Genomic DNA, 17,896 nt, shown 5'->3' on the forward strand with positions numbered 1-17,896 from the left:
TTGTCAACAGTCATTGAACTTTGATTTTGAGCAATGGCGTATGATTTTTCCACTTGCTTATTGTACACATACTCTACAAACGACTCTGAATCAGATAACGAAGCTTTAAGTGCAGCCATGGCCGCCGGCTGAGGAAATACACGAGTAACCCACAGTTTACACAAATCTATGTGGAGCTTCATTTTGCCCCCATCTTGATGAGTGTTAATAATAAAACTCGGATTAGCGAATTCAAGTCGAATATTGACGTCAATGTTATCAAGTAAATATCCATCCAACCCATTTAAGTCCATCAGTAGTGGACTACATAGATGCAGTCCATGTTCCTTAGAGTAAGAAACCTTTTTCCCTGATCACTGAGCCCAGCAAAATAGTCTTCAGTATAAGTATCTCCAATCCCAGTACCATTTTCATCACGAAATAAATAACAATTTTTACCTATAGTCCCTACTTTGGAGGGACTAAGTGTTGTAAGCAATTTTATAAAAGCTGCATATTTATACATATAGTTATTTTCAACCTGAATCCCATTTAAAAACACAGATGCATTTTTAAATATTTTATGTAATACTGCATTCACAAACATCATCTTATCATCTTCTACGAGTACCGAAAATCCGTCTGCTTTTGTAACTCGTAATTTCAACTCGAGGGCTAGAGTGCTCATATCAAAGAATGACCCATCAGCACTAGGTATGCGAAATTCTACATATTTATCAGTTATTTTTTGATCAACGCCTTCGTTTATGGGTAGAACACTCATATCTTTCTTTGAAGCAATTGATGATTCTATCATCCGGACTTTGTGAGGACGAGGAAACATTTCTGATATGGCAGCTGAATAATTGCTGAGAGGGGATTTTACCCCTACTCCCGAAGCAACATCAAGAGACATGTTACCAGAATGAAATCACTATTCTACGTTATATTAAGTCAAGTACATCCTTTTTATAACATTTCCGTAATTTCCACCTCCTTTTTTACTTTCGTTTACGTCCTCCTTTCAGGGCTGTAATACCTCTCTGTTTCAGAGTCCTTCAGATTTGCCTTGCCACTAGATACATCCTCGAGTACACCTCGTCCCATTCCCAGAGCTTCAGGAACTACGTTTTTCTTAAAAAAAGGAATTACCCGTGTCCCTATGCCCCTTAAAAAGTCAAAAATACCAGCCCCCCGTTGGTAGTATATGGGGCTCCTAAAAGTAGTTACATCGCTTAGAGCCCCTCCTCGTTTGAGTAGGAATGGGTCTTTGAATAGTAACAAGAAATGATCTTTGGAAGGAGGAATCATGGTAGTACGCATCATGGTGTCAAAAACTGTAATGACTCTGTGATCATCTTTACCTGCGTCTTATATGTAAAACACAGGTAACACTGTGACTGTCCTCAGAGTATATTGGTCCACCATTTTGATTAGTAATTTTTATGGTAACACTATCTATGATTGAACTACTACTTGTTTTGTACATTATGGGATTAACACCCTTACTTATCACATCATTCGGTAGGGGTATAGCTTCAAGGATATTCACAATTTGCTCCCCTGAATAGTGAAGGGTTAACCAAGTCAGAGTACACGTATAAATAATCATTGGAACCATCAGATCTGGGTGGATATGGACCTACAACTTTAAAAGGATTGGGTTTCGAGGATGAAGGACTTTCCTTTTCAGTTTTTTGAAATACCGAATAACGAACTCTTGGTTCAAACTCCAGCACTATGGCAATTTGAGGAGCAAACTCCACTGATAACTCGGTGTATAAACGATCTGCGTCAGCCCCAGCTACCATTTTTTGAAAGACAACCCTATCTAGGTTGTAATCATAGTACAATATTTGCTGGTAAGGGAAATAATCAGCATACGTTTCTTGAATAATTTCCTGAAGTTCTTTCATCATTTGATGGTTAATGGATTCGATTATAGATACTAAACTGCGAGAGCTTAAGTTGCAAACAATATTTGCTTCAGGTAAATGATTAAAAAAAATTGAACTGATAGTCTTCGTTTTCAGATCTCATTATTCGTGCATGAAAATCAATTTTACACTCCGGATCACCATTTCTGAGACAGTAATAATGTTTTGGGAATAAAATATTACTTAAGCCAACTTCATATTCATGATCTGGATCTAGTTGCAGTGGGATAATGCGATTCTGAAAGTTTGTTGTGGTATTATCTGGGTAAACATCTCCACTTGCAATGGAAGAGAGAGAAAGGTAAATGTCATCAGCGTCTTTCAGTGACATGACTGTTTCCCCTGTAGAATACATACTAACAAAAAAGTACTATATACCAATGTTTTATAGGTTAAGAAAACTAATGATTTGTAAATCTTGTTTTTTTTTTTACTTTTATTAACAACTTACCTACGAATATTATCAACCCTCAAAAATACACACAGTACTTAGAATTACACAGAATCACCCAGGAACATCTTACAGGCTCTTATGCTAAATGCTAGTAGTTTACAAGAGTTTCTTAAGTAAATCTGTTTCAGTACTTAGAATTATAATTATACCATCTCCCCAAAACATCTTGTAAACTATTATTAATAATCAAATTTGAGAATGCTTAGTTTTGATAAGTATTAATTTCTTAAGTAATATTGGTGTAAGTAATTTCCCTATAAAAATTATTTTCCTATTAAATCTGGATCGATCAGTGGCCTCTTTTATATAACAGCTTCCATTTCTGGCTTCTTTCCAGGCAGGGGAATCATCATAAACATTTAACATACTAAAACTGTTACTTATTCTCATTTTTTTTCTTTTTAATGATACCGAGTGGTTCAACTTCATCTCAGGCTGCTACAGGTCACACTGGGGGTGGGGCAACTGCTGGTGCTGGTGCTGGTGCTGCTGCTGCTGTAGTGGTTCATGCTGGAGAAGGGGTAGTAACATTGGGTCCTCCAGCCACACCTCCTCGTAGGAAGGAGGCTGTGGTAGAGGTTGTGATTGTTGTGATGAAAGCTGCAGCATAGCCTATGGTTGTGATGGAAGCTATGCTAGTGGTTGTTGTGGTGGATACCAGTTGCGTACTCCAACTGCGGGTTGATGATCGGAGACATTTCTCCTATCAACAATTGTATAATTGATGTTGTTATGCCGGCAGTATATCGCAAGCTTCTCAAAGCAAGGCAGATATTTTCAAGCCCACATATCCCCACCCAGACCACTTCCAGTCCCTGCAGGTACTAATAAATTTTTAATACCTAAATGGGGTAGGATACGTTTTAGCTCTTCAATACATAGAGCTAAGTTACCCACAAGTCCAGTCAGAGTATCCAGTTGGAGACCCTGAATGTAATGTCGGTCTGACGACCTTGATATTAATGCTTGGGCAGACTCGTTGATCTCTGGTTCAGAGCCAGGACCCCAATGGGCTACTAAAGTAATTAAATAGGGTCTGTTACTTTCTTTAAATACTCTGACAGACCCAACTTCATCACGTGATTTGACCTGGGCTCTGTTAAGATTATAAAGGGGTTATCGAGTGGAATACAAATTAGCATAAGGGTACTTTTCAGAAATTGCAGCACAAAGGCCGTAATTTCGTACTCCAGTAGCATTGACTATGTGACAAATAGCATTATCTCTGACGTCATACTGATCGTCAGTTATTACCCCGCTAACTCTTTGAAAAAATGTACCCTCAGCCTCCATCCAGGGTCTCTAAAGTGTGAGCGAGAGTTAAAGAGCTAAGTGTGCTGGCTGAACTCCTGAAGCCTTCCTTTTATGGAGGAGTGCTAACCAACAAACTCACTCACTCACCAATTTCAAGGTCGTAACTGGGTAGGAATTCCCCCTTTTCTTTTTCTAGGTGGTTAAAATACAAATCTTGTCGTATGGCTCGAAGATCATCCAATAAAGACTTGACAGACAAAAATTGGAGAGCCACCTTTCTATAACGATGGTATTGTTGTTGATAATACTGAAGTTGAGTGTCTATATCCTTATCATTCAGACTTAGAGTGGAAACATCTAAATCTATATCTTGCTTATAGTAATCCTCTGTTAGATTGCCAACTAGTCTGTTATAAGTCTCAAACAGGGAGTTGATAATCGTGGCTCTATGTCTGGCGAGAGCATGGGCCAAACGAATTTCCCTAAATCGATCATGGACTTGCAAGTCTCTCCCACAGACATCCATTCTGCTCGAGATCTTTAGGCAGACTTTCTGCAGGCTGTACTGAAAGACTTAATATGGGTCCCACCTCTTAAAACTTTGCTTTATTTTTTTATGATGAGATGTGACCCCACCCCCGAAGAGTTGTTTCTTTGCTTTTGGATTCTTGATATAAGCCTCGGATAACGCTACAAGTTTCACCAAAGTTCGTAAGTCAGTTATTTTACGTGAATCAAACGTGTTGTTTCGAGTTACCCAGTACTGAATGAAATCTATAATATTAATGTCGCGAACTGGAGACATCAGATTACCCATATCATCCCAGTGTACTAAAGGGTGTTGTCGTAAATATGATAAGATACCAAAAGCACATTAGAGAAATTACCAATATGCCGGGAATCGAACCCGGGACTCTCAGGTGAGAGCCAGGCAGCATACCACTACACCACGACCAGGTAAAAGTTAACTCACGTTGTCACAATCTTGTAACCAACGTCCCTCCGCCCCCACTGTGGGCATGAAGAGGATGAGTTAACCCCCTGGCACTCGGGCAAGTAGATACTTTTAATCTATCCCAAACACTTACGGCAAGTCAGAATGACTTGCCGTAAGTGTTTGGGATAGATTAAAAGTATCTACTTGCCCGAGTGCCAGGGGGTTAACTCATCCTCTTCATGCCCACAGTGGGGGCGGAGGGACGTTGGTTACAAGATTGTGACAACGTAAGTTAACTTTTACCTGGTCGTGGTGTAGTGGTATGCTGCCTGGCTCTCACCTGAGAGTCCCGGGTTCGATTCCCGGCATATTGGTAATTTCTCTGATGATTTTCCCTGTGTAAAAAATACAGTTTCTCTCTTCAAAAGCACATTGATGGACCTCTGGTTTGAATAGTATTTTGACTGTGTTCTCGAGTGAGTGACGATGTTCTGTATCTGAAGGCTGAATCGGGGCAATTACATGGGAAGATTTAGGATATGCAGTTTCATGGGGTCTTTGAATGGTAGAAGCATAAAGAATGGTTTCCGCCTGAGACCTTGGTGCTAGGCAGAATTCTTTGACTATCATTATTTAAGAAGACTCCCTAATATAGTAGTGGCAATGGGTAGCAAGATGCTTAGAATAGACCCTCCAGTAGTAGAGGTAAGGATCTGCCTTTTTCTCTTTAAAGGTGTTTGTTTGAAAGCAATCTCTCGAATTACAGACTGGTGTGGACGAAGCTTTCTTATTACCTTTGTATCTCTTGTTAAGTATTTCTTCAAGAAATTTGCAAATATCTCTGACAAGCAGTCTAACTCTGGTTTGCGACACCTGGAAATTAATTTCCTCCTCAGCTTTGTTTTGGTTTCTTTCAGAAACAATAAATTCACGATGGCGGGAGATCAGTGGTTTTCTGGATCTCCGAGGCATCTATCCACTCGTTAAAGAGATCTGGATATGATTTCCAGTGAATATAATACTGCAAAGAGCCGTCTTTCTTTTTCCGTCTCTTTAATATTTCAATGGGGTAGGTTTCTGGGGCTAAGTAGGGATTATTTCTTCTCTGTAGAATATTCCCTTGATTGCTTCTCCACCCCAGTCTTCCAGCTCATAGGTATAAATTCCTGACTTACTCCTGTGTATTTTAGTAATGCGAAATATCTTTTCTGTATTCTGTTTAGTAAGTCCCTTTTGCAAAGCTCTTACTCCTGGACGAAGTCACTGTTCGTACTAAGTCCTCTACAGCCAAGTCTGAACTAATTGTTTTTTTTACGTTTGATAGGCTTTTTATACATTATTGTAAACTGCTTTCGCCAGTCTCTGGGGTATGTTAGCTTGTGAATTTCATTAGGTGTCTTGCCCTTCAAGCCTCGATGAGGGGTGAGATTGTGCTTACCAGTGTACTTAGAATGGGTAGGTAGTTTAAAATGTTGTATGCAGTTAAATACCGATAAATTTTGTGCTTCAGAGTTCTTGTGGCACGCTAACAGAGACTAGCCTTTGTCTCTTGTGAGTAAACATTATACAGAGTAATATTCTTCCTCTTCAAGTAAGATTCCAGCATTTTGTTATAAAATTCTGTCCCCCTGTCTGTGAAAAGTCTTGAGTAACCCTGTGATTCTGGTTTACTTAAAATGATTGAAAGAGCGTTAGTTACAGTAGCTCCAGTTTTTAGCTGAATGGGATGGACAAACATGTAACGTGAGAAGACATCTACACATACCAGTAAATATTGCACATGGTTATTTTCCCTCTGTAAGTGCCTCAAATCAGTCAGGTCACATGTCAGAATAATGTGGGGTCCTGCTGCTACAATGTTTCGTCGTGGGAATCTTTTTCTTTGTAATTCATGCAGAGCATAAACTCTAGAACCTTTTAAAAAATCTCTTCACATCTGCTTCAGTCACTAGAGTGTTTATTTTTTGGCGGCCCGATATAATTTTTCAATACTACCCAAGGATGCAGGTGATGTGGGATTGTAGTATAAGTTTCGAATTAAGCTATTAATTTCCACAGGTATAGACTACTTCACAAGGAGGCTCTCCAGCAATGTTTGACCTAAATTGCAGTCGTGGGGAAGTTTTTATAGATAAATCAATTAGTAAATACCCATAAAGTTTATTGATAACGGCTCGCCTGTATATTTCAAGAATATCTGGCACATGTTGTTTACCAAATATCTGACGAGCTAAACATTCCACCTGTCCCAAGTCACGCATTCGAAGGAGTAAAAAATGAGTGGCATTAAGGGATACGTCACGAGAAAAGGGACCTCTCATAAAAAGGTTTTGAGATATTAATACAACACTCAGGTTTGAATGACGTCCCTTGATGAAAGCATCAGCTACAGCTTGACTCTGCATTGCCTTTAAATACAAATCATCTAATATGAGTAGTGATTTTCCTTGTGGAGTAGAGTGTACTGAAGGGTCAATTATATCTTTGTTGTTACGGAACAGAGAAAGATAATGTACACATTAAGTGAGAATACTAAGAGTCACTACTGTCCCGTAAAGTTCCAGGTTCAAAACAAAAGAGTTAGGTAAAATTACAAGTTAAAGTTTAATGCTCAAACTAACAACAAAACATTCAGGACTCATAAGGATAATGTAATGGCAAATAAAAAGGTTAAATATATGGTTAACTGCAATAGCCTCTATTAACACGAAATTAGCAAGAGTATATTTATCTAAGTCAGCCCTGATAAAATGAGATACCAGATAATACTCAGTGAATGCCAGATAAATTATTACAGATACAAACTATTATAAAAAATGACTGACACAAAGAACCCTACATGAATTACAAAAACTTCACTAGGCCTACAAATTAAACTTATGCTATTCAGTACAAGAAAAAATGCAACAACAGTTATACTCAAATTACACACAGCTGCTAGATGGTTGGAGATTTCTTGACCACTCACAATAATAATATCTGTACAGGGAAGGACAGAGATGTGAACAAAATGAGGAGCAGATCTAAGTGGCAATGATGCAGAGATTGAGCTCATTATATAGGGGCCAGCAGAGCCTGATACAACTTGTAAGAAGGACGCGCAAATGAAGCCACGGGGACAAAGAGATGAAAATCCCGCAAAGTATAACAGAGAGAACGACTTACTCTACTATAACGGTAGAAGGGGGGGACTGAGGCAGAACACGCTCTTGATCAAACATGCAGCATACTGTGCGTTAAAATTACACAAAGGATGATGAAATCATAGGCTATGTAACACCTCCCCACAAAGAAAAAAGAAATTTACAAAGGAAATTTCTTATTACTCTAAAACAATCTGTACATGGCATTACAGAACATGCAAATGACTTTCCTAATGTTACAAAACATGAGATCTCCCTAGCACGTTCAGTCATAGGTACTTGCCAGTATCCCATTAACAAATCAAACTTACTTATGTACCTAGCCTTTCCGATCTTGTCTATGCAATCTTCCACACGAGGGAGAGGGTAAGTGTCTGTTTTGGTTATCTGATTAACACGTCTGTAGTCAATGCAAAGCCGCTGTGACCCACCTGGCTTAGGGACCAAAGTGACAGGAGAACTCCACTCGCTCTGACAGGGCTCAATCATCTTGTGGTCCAACAGGTAGCCAAGCTCCTTCTGGATGAGAGGAACTTTCACTGGGTTCACACGGTAAGGAGGCAATTTAATTGGCTTTGCGTCTCCAACATCGACATCATGCATCAACACAGTGGTTCTTCCTGGAGTAGCACGGAACACTTGCGGGTACTCCTGCAGTAATGCCGAAAACTCCTGCCTTTCCTTGGGAGGTAGATGAGAAAGCTTAGTCTGGAGATCATTCATGATATCAGGATTCTTCCCCAAACTATCACTCAGGCTCATGCTCCATGGGAGAACTTCACTTGTAGACTCGGGTGGAACAGCTACAGTGCAGACTGGATTATTTTCGTCCCGCCTGTGATATAACTTTAGCATGTTGATGTGACATAGTTGCTTGCTCTTTCTACGATCTGGTGTGGCGATGACATAGTTGACATCACTGAGTTTCTTCTCCACGAAATAAGGACCACTAAACTTGGCTTGAAGAGGTTGCCCATGAACTGGTAGCAGAATCAAAACCTGATCTCCTGGCTGAAAGTGGCGTAACCTGGACTTCTTATCATACCAAGTCTTCATCTTCTCCTGAGCAGCTCCTAAATTCTCTCTCGCCAGTTGTAAAGCAGTGGACAGCCGTTCTTTGAACTTCATCACATACTCCAGCAGGTTGACGTCATCTTCCTCCGACAGCCAGCATTCCTTGAGTAACTTAAGGGGTCCTCTTACTTCATGGCCAAACAGTAGTTCAAAAGGTGAGAAGCCCAGTGATTCATTTGGAGATTCTCTTGCAGCAAACACAACAAATGGAAGACCTTTATCCCAGTCTTTCTGATGTTCCAAACAGTATTTCTTGAGCATCGATTTGAGTGTTTGATGATATCTCTCCAACGCTCCTTGGGTCTGGGGATGGTAAGCTGAAGACGTGATCTGGGTGATGCCCAACTCTTTCAGAGACTGCTTGAAAACGTTTGACCTGAAATTACTTCCCCGGTCTGACTGTACCTCCTTGGGCAGACCAAACTTTGTGAAGAACCCTAGCATTTCCTTAACCACGTTCTTTGCTGAGATGTTTCTAAGTGGAATGGCTTCAGGATAACGAGTAGCCATATCAATCATGGTCAACACATAAGAAAATCCTGAAGAAGTCTTAGGAAGAGGGCCCACAATATCCACCAACACACGGGTGAAAGGCGCCTCAAAAGGGGGAATGGGAACTAGAGGTGCAACCTTTTCGGTCTGATTACACTTCCCCACAACTTGACAGGTGTGACAAGACTTACAATACCAGGAAACATCCCTGAAGATACCTGGCCAGTAGAAGTGTTTCAAAATGCGTGCCACAGTCTTCCTCACTCCAAGGTGTCCTGCCAAACTGGAATCATGAGCCACTCGAATGATATCCTGCCTACAAACACGAGGGATGACAACTTGATGTACAACCTCCCATTCACAGTCGGCTGATGCTGTTGGGGTCTCCACTTCCTCATAAGTACTCCTGACTTTACATAATAACAAGTAGAAGCACCGGCTGACTCTTCTTCACTGTAAGCAGAGTTAGCTAGACCTTTCAACTCAGGGTCAGCAACCTGCAACTCAACCAACTCTTGACGAGACAAATTATCAACACTACGGGGTACTGCCTCATCTGGTGAGTGGTCCAAATTAGCAAGAAAAGTGTCAGCTAGGATAACATCATCATCATCATTATCCTCTAAATCACCAGTAACTTTAGACTTAGCCCTAGTGACAGCACATGCAGGGAACGCATCAGGGACATCACAATCCTGGGACGCAGCCACTGGCTCACTAGACAACTGAGGAGCTGGACACACTTGATTCCACCAATATCATTTCCAAGTAAGAAAGTTACACCTGACATTGGGAGTGTCTCAACCAACCCAACCATAACGGAACCATTAACAAAACCAGACTCTAAATTCACTCTGCACAGAGGGACAGAGAAGTAATTATTCCCTACACCTTGTAAGATTACAGTTTCATCAGAGGAATTAACATTAGAGCCTAGAACACTGGTCAGCATAAGGGATTGGCAAGCACCTGTATCACGATATATCTGAACTGATTTCCTGTCATTACTGTCCAGAGGACTGACAAAACCATCAGACAGGAAATTAGCACATGAACTCTTGAGAGTGTCACCCACGTTACTGCTCAAAAGAGGAGCTCCATCATGAGAATTTAAGTTACCCCTCAAAGCAGGTTCAGTTAACTCAGTTAAAGAATTCTGGGAACTCTCAAGAGTGGACACTAGACTAATTGACTGAATATTTAAAGACTCCTTTTTGTTCACATCACGCTGTCTCCTGAAACATCTCTCCGTAGTATGACCAAGCTTACTACAATACGTACATTTACTTTTCTGAAATCTAGAGGTGAAGCTGGTATTTACTTCCTGAGAAACATCATCTTTATTTTCTTTCCTGTTACCTGTACTCTGAGTAGAGGCAACGTACTTACTCTCAGCTTTCCCTTTTTCTCTAGAATATCTCTTGTGAGTGAGAACATACTCATCAGCTAAAACTGCAGCATCAGACAAATTATCTATTCTTTTCTCATCAAGATACAGGCTTACATCTTTACTAATACACCTTTTGAAGTCCTCCAGCAAAATCATCTGCTTAAATTTGTCAAAATCAGAATCCACATTCTTAGAATTTAACCACTGCTCTAACAGATCTTCTTTGATTTTTGCATACTCAACATGGGATTGCTTATCTTGCTTGTAAGTTGTCCTAAATTTTACTCTATAAGCTTCAGGAACAAGCTCATAGGCCTTAAGAATCAAGCTCTTAACTACATCATAATTATCAGATTGATCCTGAGGCAAAGATGCATAAGTTACTTGAGCTTTACCGGTGAGAACAGTTTGAAGGAGTACTGGCCAATATTCCTTAGGCCAATTAAAACCTGTAGCTACCCTCTCAAACAACTGAAAATACTTTGTTAAATCAGATTCATTAAAAGGATGGACAAGTTTAACATTTTTAGCCACATCAAAATCATCAGAGCAAGATGATCCAGTTCCACCTTGTTTCATGCGATACTCATGGTCTGCCTGAATCCTGGCAAGTTCAATTTGTGCCTGAGCCTGTACCTGTGCCTCTTCAATACGAGCATTTGCCTCATTAACACGAGCCTCATGCAGGGCTAGCTGTAACTTAGCTAATTCAATCTGCGTTTGCTCATTTGGAGGAGTTACATTAAACAAGCTTTCATTAATCATGGCAACAATCTGATCTTTAGAATGATGAGAGCGAACAACAATTCCCAATTGTTGAGCAACAAGCTTAAGTTCATTCTTTGTTCTGTTTTCTATATCACACACTGTTTGCACATTTGACAAAAAGTCCTTGGCTTCATCAAGTGTAGTAATAGTAGACATAATTAATAAGAAACAGTCACAAAATATCAAGCAATATCCTTATGATAATATCCTGAATATCCTGATATGAGGTCGCCAAATTTATGTTACGGAACAGAGAAAGATAATGTACACATTAAGTGAGAATACTAAGAGTCACTACTGTCCCGTAAAGTTCCAGGTTCAAAACAAAAGAGTTAGGTAAAATTACAAGTTAAAGTTTAATGCTCAAACTAACAACAAAACATTCAGGACTCATAAGGATAATGTAATGGCAAATAAAAAGGTTAAATATATGGTTAACTGCAATAGCCTCTATTAACACGAAATTAGCAAGAGTAAATTTATCTATGTCAGCCCTGATAAAATGAGATACCATATAATACTCAGTGAATGCCAGATAAATTATTACAGATACAAACTATTATAAAAAATGACTGACACAAAGAACCCTACATGAATTACAAAAACTTCACTAGGCCTACAAATTAAACTTATGCTATACAGTACAAGAAAAAATGCAACAACAGTTATACTCAAATTACACACAGCTGCTAGATGGTTGGAGATTTCTTGACCACTCACAATAATAATATCTGTACAGGGAAGGACAGAGATGTGAACAAAATGAGGAGCAGATCTAAGTGGCAATGATGCAGAGATTGAGCTCATTATATAGGGGCCAGCAGAGCCTGATACAACTTGTAAGAAGGACGCGCAAATGAAGCCACGGGGACAAAGAGATGAAAATCGCGCAAAGTATAACAGAGAGAACGACTTACTCTACTATAACGGTAGAAGGGGGGGACTGAGGCAGAACACGCTCGTGATCAAACATGCAGCATACTGTGCGTTAAAATTACACAAAGGATGATGAAATCATAGGCTATGTAACATTGTGCACAGAAACTTTACGACCAATGATTGGATCGTCTTGAAGAGGGAGATCGCTTACACCACAGATAAATATTTTTGAAAAATTTTCTGCATAGTACTTGATGAGTTTAGATATCAGTACGGTTTTTCCTGAGTTTGAAAACCCTGCCACAATAATTCTGGCAGGATCACGAAAAATATCTGTGTTCTCATGTATAAACGTTCTCCATGGTGTTTAATCATATACTGATGAAAAACTAATATGTCTTCACCTAATAAATAAAACATGAACACTGCAGACACTTTATTTACAGATTAACAGTGAAGGTTTTTAACACGGTATATACTGTACAGTAGGCTATATAGGATTTTGCATACAAATTATATATTAAAATAATTATACAAACACCCTCATAGATCATGAAGTAGCTTCCCTTTCTAGGAAAGAAGACTAAAAAATGTCCTCACATAATAAACAAATAAAACAAGAACACTGCAGATACATATTTACACATTGTCAGAACATTTTTTTTTTTTTTAGTATATATATATATATATATATATATATTTACAGTTTTTTTAGTATATATATATATATATATATATATATATATATATATATATATATATATATATATATATATATACATATATACATATATATATATATATATATATATATATATATATATATATATATATATATATATATACTAAAAAAACTGTAAATATATATATATATATATATATATATATATATATATATATATATTTACAGTTTTTTTTTAGTATATATATATATATATATATATATATATATATATATACACACAGTATATGGGATTTGCATACAAAATATCTATGAAACAATGTTACATACATCCTCATCGATCACGAAGTAGCTTCCCTAGCTAGGAAACATTTACCGTTTTTCTTTTTCCTTTGTCTGTCATATAAGTCGGACCCTTGTTTTCGCTTGCATGGGAAATACTGTTGGATAATGGGGATGAGTCGTGATCCCCACAGAGATGGAAGCTCCTTCCCATCTCTTTCTTCTTCTTCTCCTGCTTCTTCTTCTTCTTTTTCTCCTCCTCCTTCTTCTTCTTCTTCTTGCCTTCCTTTTACTTGAATGTTATTAGCCAAAGGATGCCCATAGCTGACTGACTGAGTAGGGGACAAATAATAACGTTTGTTTTCAGTTTCACTCAACCCTCTCTTGTTTGATGCCAGCGTGGTGATCTGTCCCTGGCGGTCAGATATACTGGTGGCTCTAACGTAATGAATCTTATTGGACCCCAGAAGAGTGTCTTTGTATTCTTGTTTAAGTTTTTTCCTTTCATAACTAGGAATACCCTTACCAGTTATCATCTCTGTACCTGACTGCAAAAGTAACGAGTATAATTTTGGCTTCAGACAACATGCTTCAACTATCAGATTTTTCCCTACCTCACTTTTTAACAGACCTAACTGTCCTTTACGTGCATCACAGTACAATGGATGCTGGGGACTGAAAATAGACGTATCTATCCAGTCCACAAGGGGATACCTTTGTAATTCACCGAATATATCTTCATACTCAAGTGAAAATACAAAACTGTCTGTATTTGAGTACACAGCTTTTACTCTTTCCCCATAGTGCTTTGTGAGAACATCATACCAAAAATGATACATCTTCACCTTGGCCAACTCAAGAATTTGAAATCCTACAAACTGGGTATGAGACAGTTCTATTTTGGGAGACTGAGAGATTGTTATTACTGGATTTTCTTTTAAAGGTATCACCCTTCAGAAGAAAGGATTCCTAACGCTTTTTAGGAATTCTTTCCTCTTTTGGCAAACTATAGTTTTGGTGGCATATCTCTGGGGATTGAAAAAAGTTTTCTCAAACAGTGAATTTGACATTAGCTTGAACATAGCTTTTTTGTCCTTAGTTGAGGCATTATTTCCGAGTTCTATATTTCGTTCTATGTAGGCTTTTAAATATGGTTCCTGTCTAAAAAATGAACACTGAGATCACTCTAGCTAATCTCAGACCATGCCTCACAACTACAACAAAGGTAGAGCTATAAGATAGTTGTACTTTGCTGAGTGAGAAGCTACAAGTTATTGATTAAATTTAGGATATTTTCCACCTTCCTTTTCTAATAGCTGTTTAGAATAGGGTGAATGATCATAAGTAATGTTTTTTTGTTCTAAGCCCAGAGGAAAATCATCTGTTAACTGAGAAACCTCTGCAGACACCGGTAGAGTGTCACACAGAACCCAGTACCCAAACGTACCGTCAGTAGGTTGCCTTTCAATTCCCTTATCAAGAAATGCTTTCATCTCACTGTCATTAAGCTTCTTTATATCACCAATGGGAAGCGATTCTGTCATTACAGAGGCATAGAGTGAATTAAAGTAATAATAACATAAAAAAATTGAAACTTCTTTTGAGCTATCAAAACTTGGTTTGGTGAATTTGTTATTAGCTCCCATGAAGCGGCGAACAAAACAGTAGTGAAACCACCTCGGATGTTATTCTGAATGAGGTGAATCAAAGACCTATCACTGATGAGCTGAACTTCTATTTTTGAAGATTTCAGCCAGCTATCAAAGCTGAAAGAAGGGAGGAAGACATAATTAACTATATTTAAATGGTATTGTTGCTGCAAAGTTCTACGCCAATTTGTGAACGTATCAGCTAATAGGCCACAGTCAACTTTAAGGTACAGCATGAGGTAGTCCTTCAAACTAGTGCAACCCGCCACTGCTCATACTTTTGAAGCATGATCATGCTCCTCCTCTGTATTGCAGCTTCCGTTTAATGAGCTGTAAAATGCATCAATGGGTGGTAAACTATGATCTTCAAGCTTATCAGTCTCAGAAAGATATTCATATGGAAATACTTGCTTCCCAGAAATTAGCATTTCTTTAAGGATTCATCCATTTCTCCAAGTATTTCCTTAGTGAATATGAGAGAATTTCCAGACTGAATGTGTACCTTAGCCAAATCAGCAAGACTCCCATTCATAAAGCCATAACTATCGATGAATCTCAGCTTCCCAATATCAACCTTAAAAAACTTAAGTGCCTGTTTGCAAAGCAGGTTAATTGGGAGGTCTTGTTTCATTTCCTTAATGACTAACCCCAAATCATAGGACGAATTATGAGCTATGGTAATTAGTTTATTAGAGTTATCTTTTATCTGCATATTACATTTCCTGCACAGAGCCACTACATTATTGTTAAATTGTCTGTGGTGTAAAAGGTGTCTGTGTTTATCGCTACCGTTAACAAATGCTGACTCACATAACTGACGCTTCATTTGCCTTTGAAAGCTTTCCTCATCCTCGTCTGTCATATGGATGGAAAACTTGTGGTGACTTTGTAAGTGCTCTTAAGAGAGGGTTACTTTATCTATGAAATGTGTGGCTGCATCGGGTCCAACATATGTATATGAATCTACTAAATTATCATCTCTATCCACAGTGATATAGGCATATGCTATAGCGTGATGTATGCTGACAGTATGACCCTTATCACCCCCATCCTTCAGTTGGCCTTCAAATCATAGAAGCACACAAAATCAGGGGACACTGTTTTCCACCAATTTTTAAATTCAATGGTGGAACCCGGGTCAGGAATTACTTCTTTCTGCTATGAGCAGCAATACTGAGAATGTGAAACCTTCTCCTCCTGCCCAGCAAATTCCGAAAAGCACACTTCACAGAAGAAGGGACTCATAGGTTGACGTTTATGTGGGAAAGCCTGAAGAAATTTCTTTAAATCTTTTATCAGACAACAGTGTCTGTTGTCTAATAAAAGTAAATACACTTTGTCCTCATACTTCTTGCTCCCTATTCTGACTCTAGCCAATTCGTAGGGATGTTTATCATTCAAGCTATAAATATTAATACTTATTTGATTTTGAGTTTCTAACTGATCAAGGGAGTACCAAGAAATCTCTTTCCTTCGAGGAAACTTTATCAATGTACTACATTTTTCCCATGAATCCACTCGACGCTGCATATCCCTCCATTTATTAAGGATAGAAAATACCTTATGAGCAGCCAAACACTGTATTATACAAGCATCTTTATCTATTCCTGTTATAGGTCGAGGATTAAATATCTGCTACCCTCCCCTAACACCAGTGAGGAATTCTACATATGTACCTGTAGACTGAGGAACAACATTTTTAATTACGTTTATTTTTAAATGTTTGATGTGTAAAATAAACCCACTCCCCTCTGTGATCGATAGTACATTTTCTATATGATTTAATATGTACTGTTTCAGCTCCTCCAGTGTTTGTCCTACAGTTTTGAGAGTAATGAAAACTCGTGGAGTGTGAATATAGTGAGTTCTGGTTGTATCTTCCCCTTCTAAAACAGGTTCCCGTCTTAAAACAACTGCCAGCACTAAGTATATACCAACAGATGGTGCCCGCATCTGCCTTATTACATTTTGAATATGGCGACTGAAAATTGTGGCAAAATCTGTTAAGAGCACTAGAGGGTCTTGAGAGTACTCTCCCGGAGGAGTAAATCTGACCTCCTCTAAAAGGCCATTTAAAAATGACCTTGAGGTTGATGCCATAGATGATGAAGGCATATGTCCGTCGCCCCTACTTGTAGAGGCAGTGGCACCACCATCATCATCAGTTGTGTTTCCAGGGAGATGGGGTCGTCTTAACTGCTTAGAAGTCCCCCCTACTCCACCTGTGAACAATGGTATTTTTTTTCCCTTAAGTTTTGTTCCTGATAATTTCTATCTATTTATCTATCTATTGCCAGAAGCCTTAATTCCATAAGGGGTGGCCACAAACAAATTGCCCCCATGTCATCCAGACCTCAGCTCCCCCCTCCCCCCTCATATACTTTTCCACTCCAACCCCCATTTCATCCTTGATCTTCTCTCCCTCTCCTTTTCCATTCTCCCAGACTCCTTAACCAAGTCTTGCAGCTCCTCTTTGTCTTCACTTAATAACACAGTATCATCTATAAACAACAGTACAGGGAGTTTCCAAGCACTGCCCTCTCTCACTAGGGGCCCTCCAACATCCACTGCCTAACGTTGTATGTCTTTATTACCCCATCCATATACAGATTGAACAACCATGGAGACATGATACATCCTTGCTTGAGTCCAACCTTCAAATAGAAAAATTTCTCTTAGTTCACTATCCACTTGCACTGCAGCTTTAACACCCTCATACCTACTCATCACTACCTACAGCAACTTCCCATCTACTCCATGTATTTTCTAACACTCCCCACAATCCTAGTTTATCCACCCTGACATATGTTTTCTCCCACATCCATGAAGGTTGCACACAATGATACTGTGAAACAATTTAACAAGAAGAGCTACTCTTCAGTGCTTATGATTACTCACCTTGTAAACAGGACTCTGTGATATCGCTGATAAAAAATATTAATATATCGTCCACAACCTGCACATTTTACACAGGTG

The sequence above is a fragment of the Coenobita brevimanus genome, chromosome 3, assembly GCF_032717465.1.
Source record: "Coenobita brevimanus isolate Jiangsu-jjx chromosome 3, ASM3271746v2, whole genome shotgun sequence".
NCBI classification, from domain to species: domain Eukaryota; kingdom Metazoa; phylum Arthropoda; class Malacostraca; order Decapoda; family Coenobitidae; genus Coenobita; species Coenobita brevimanus.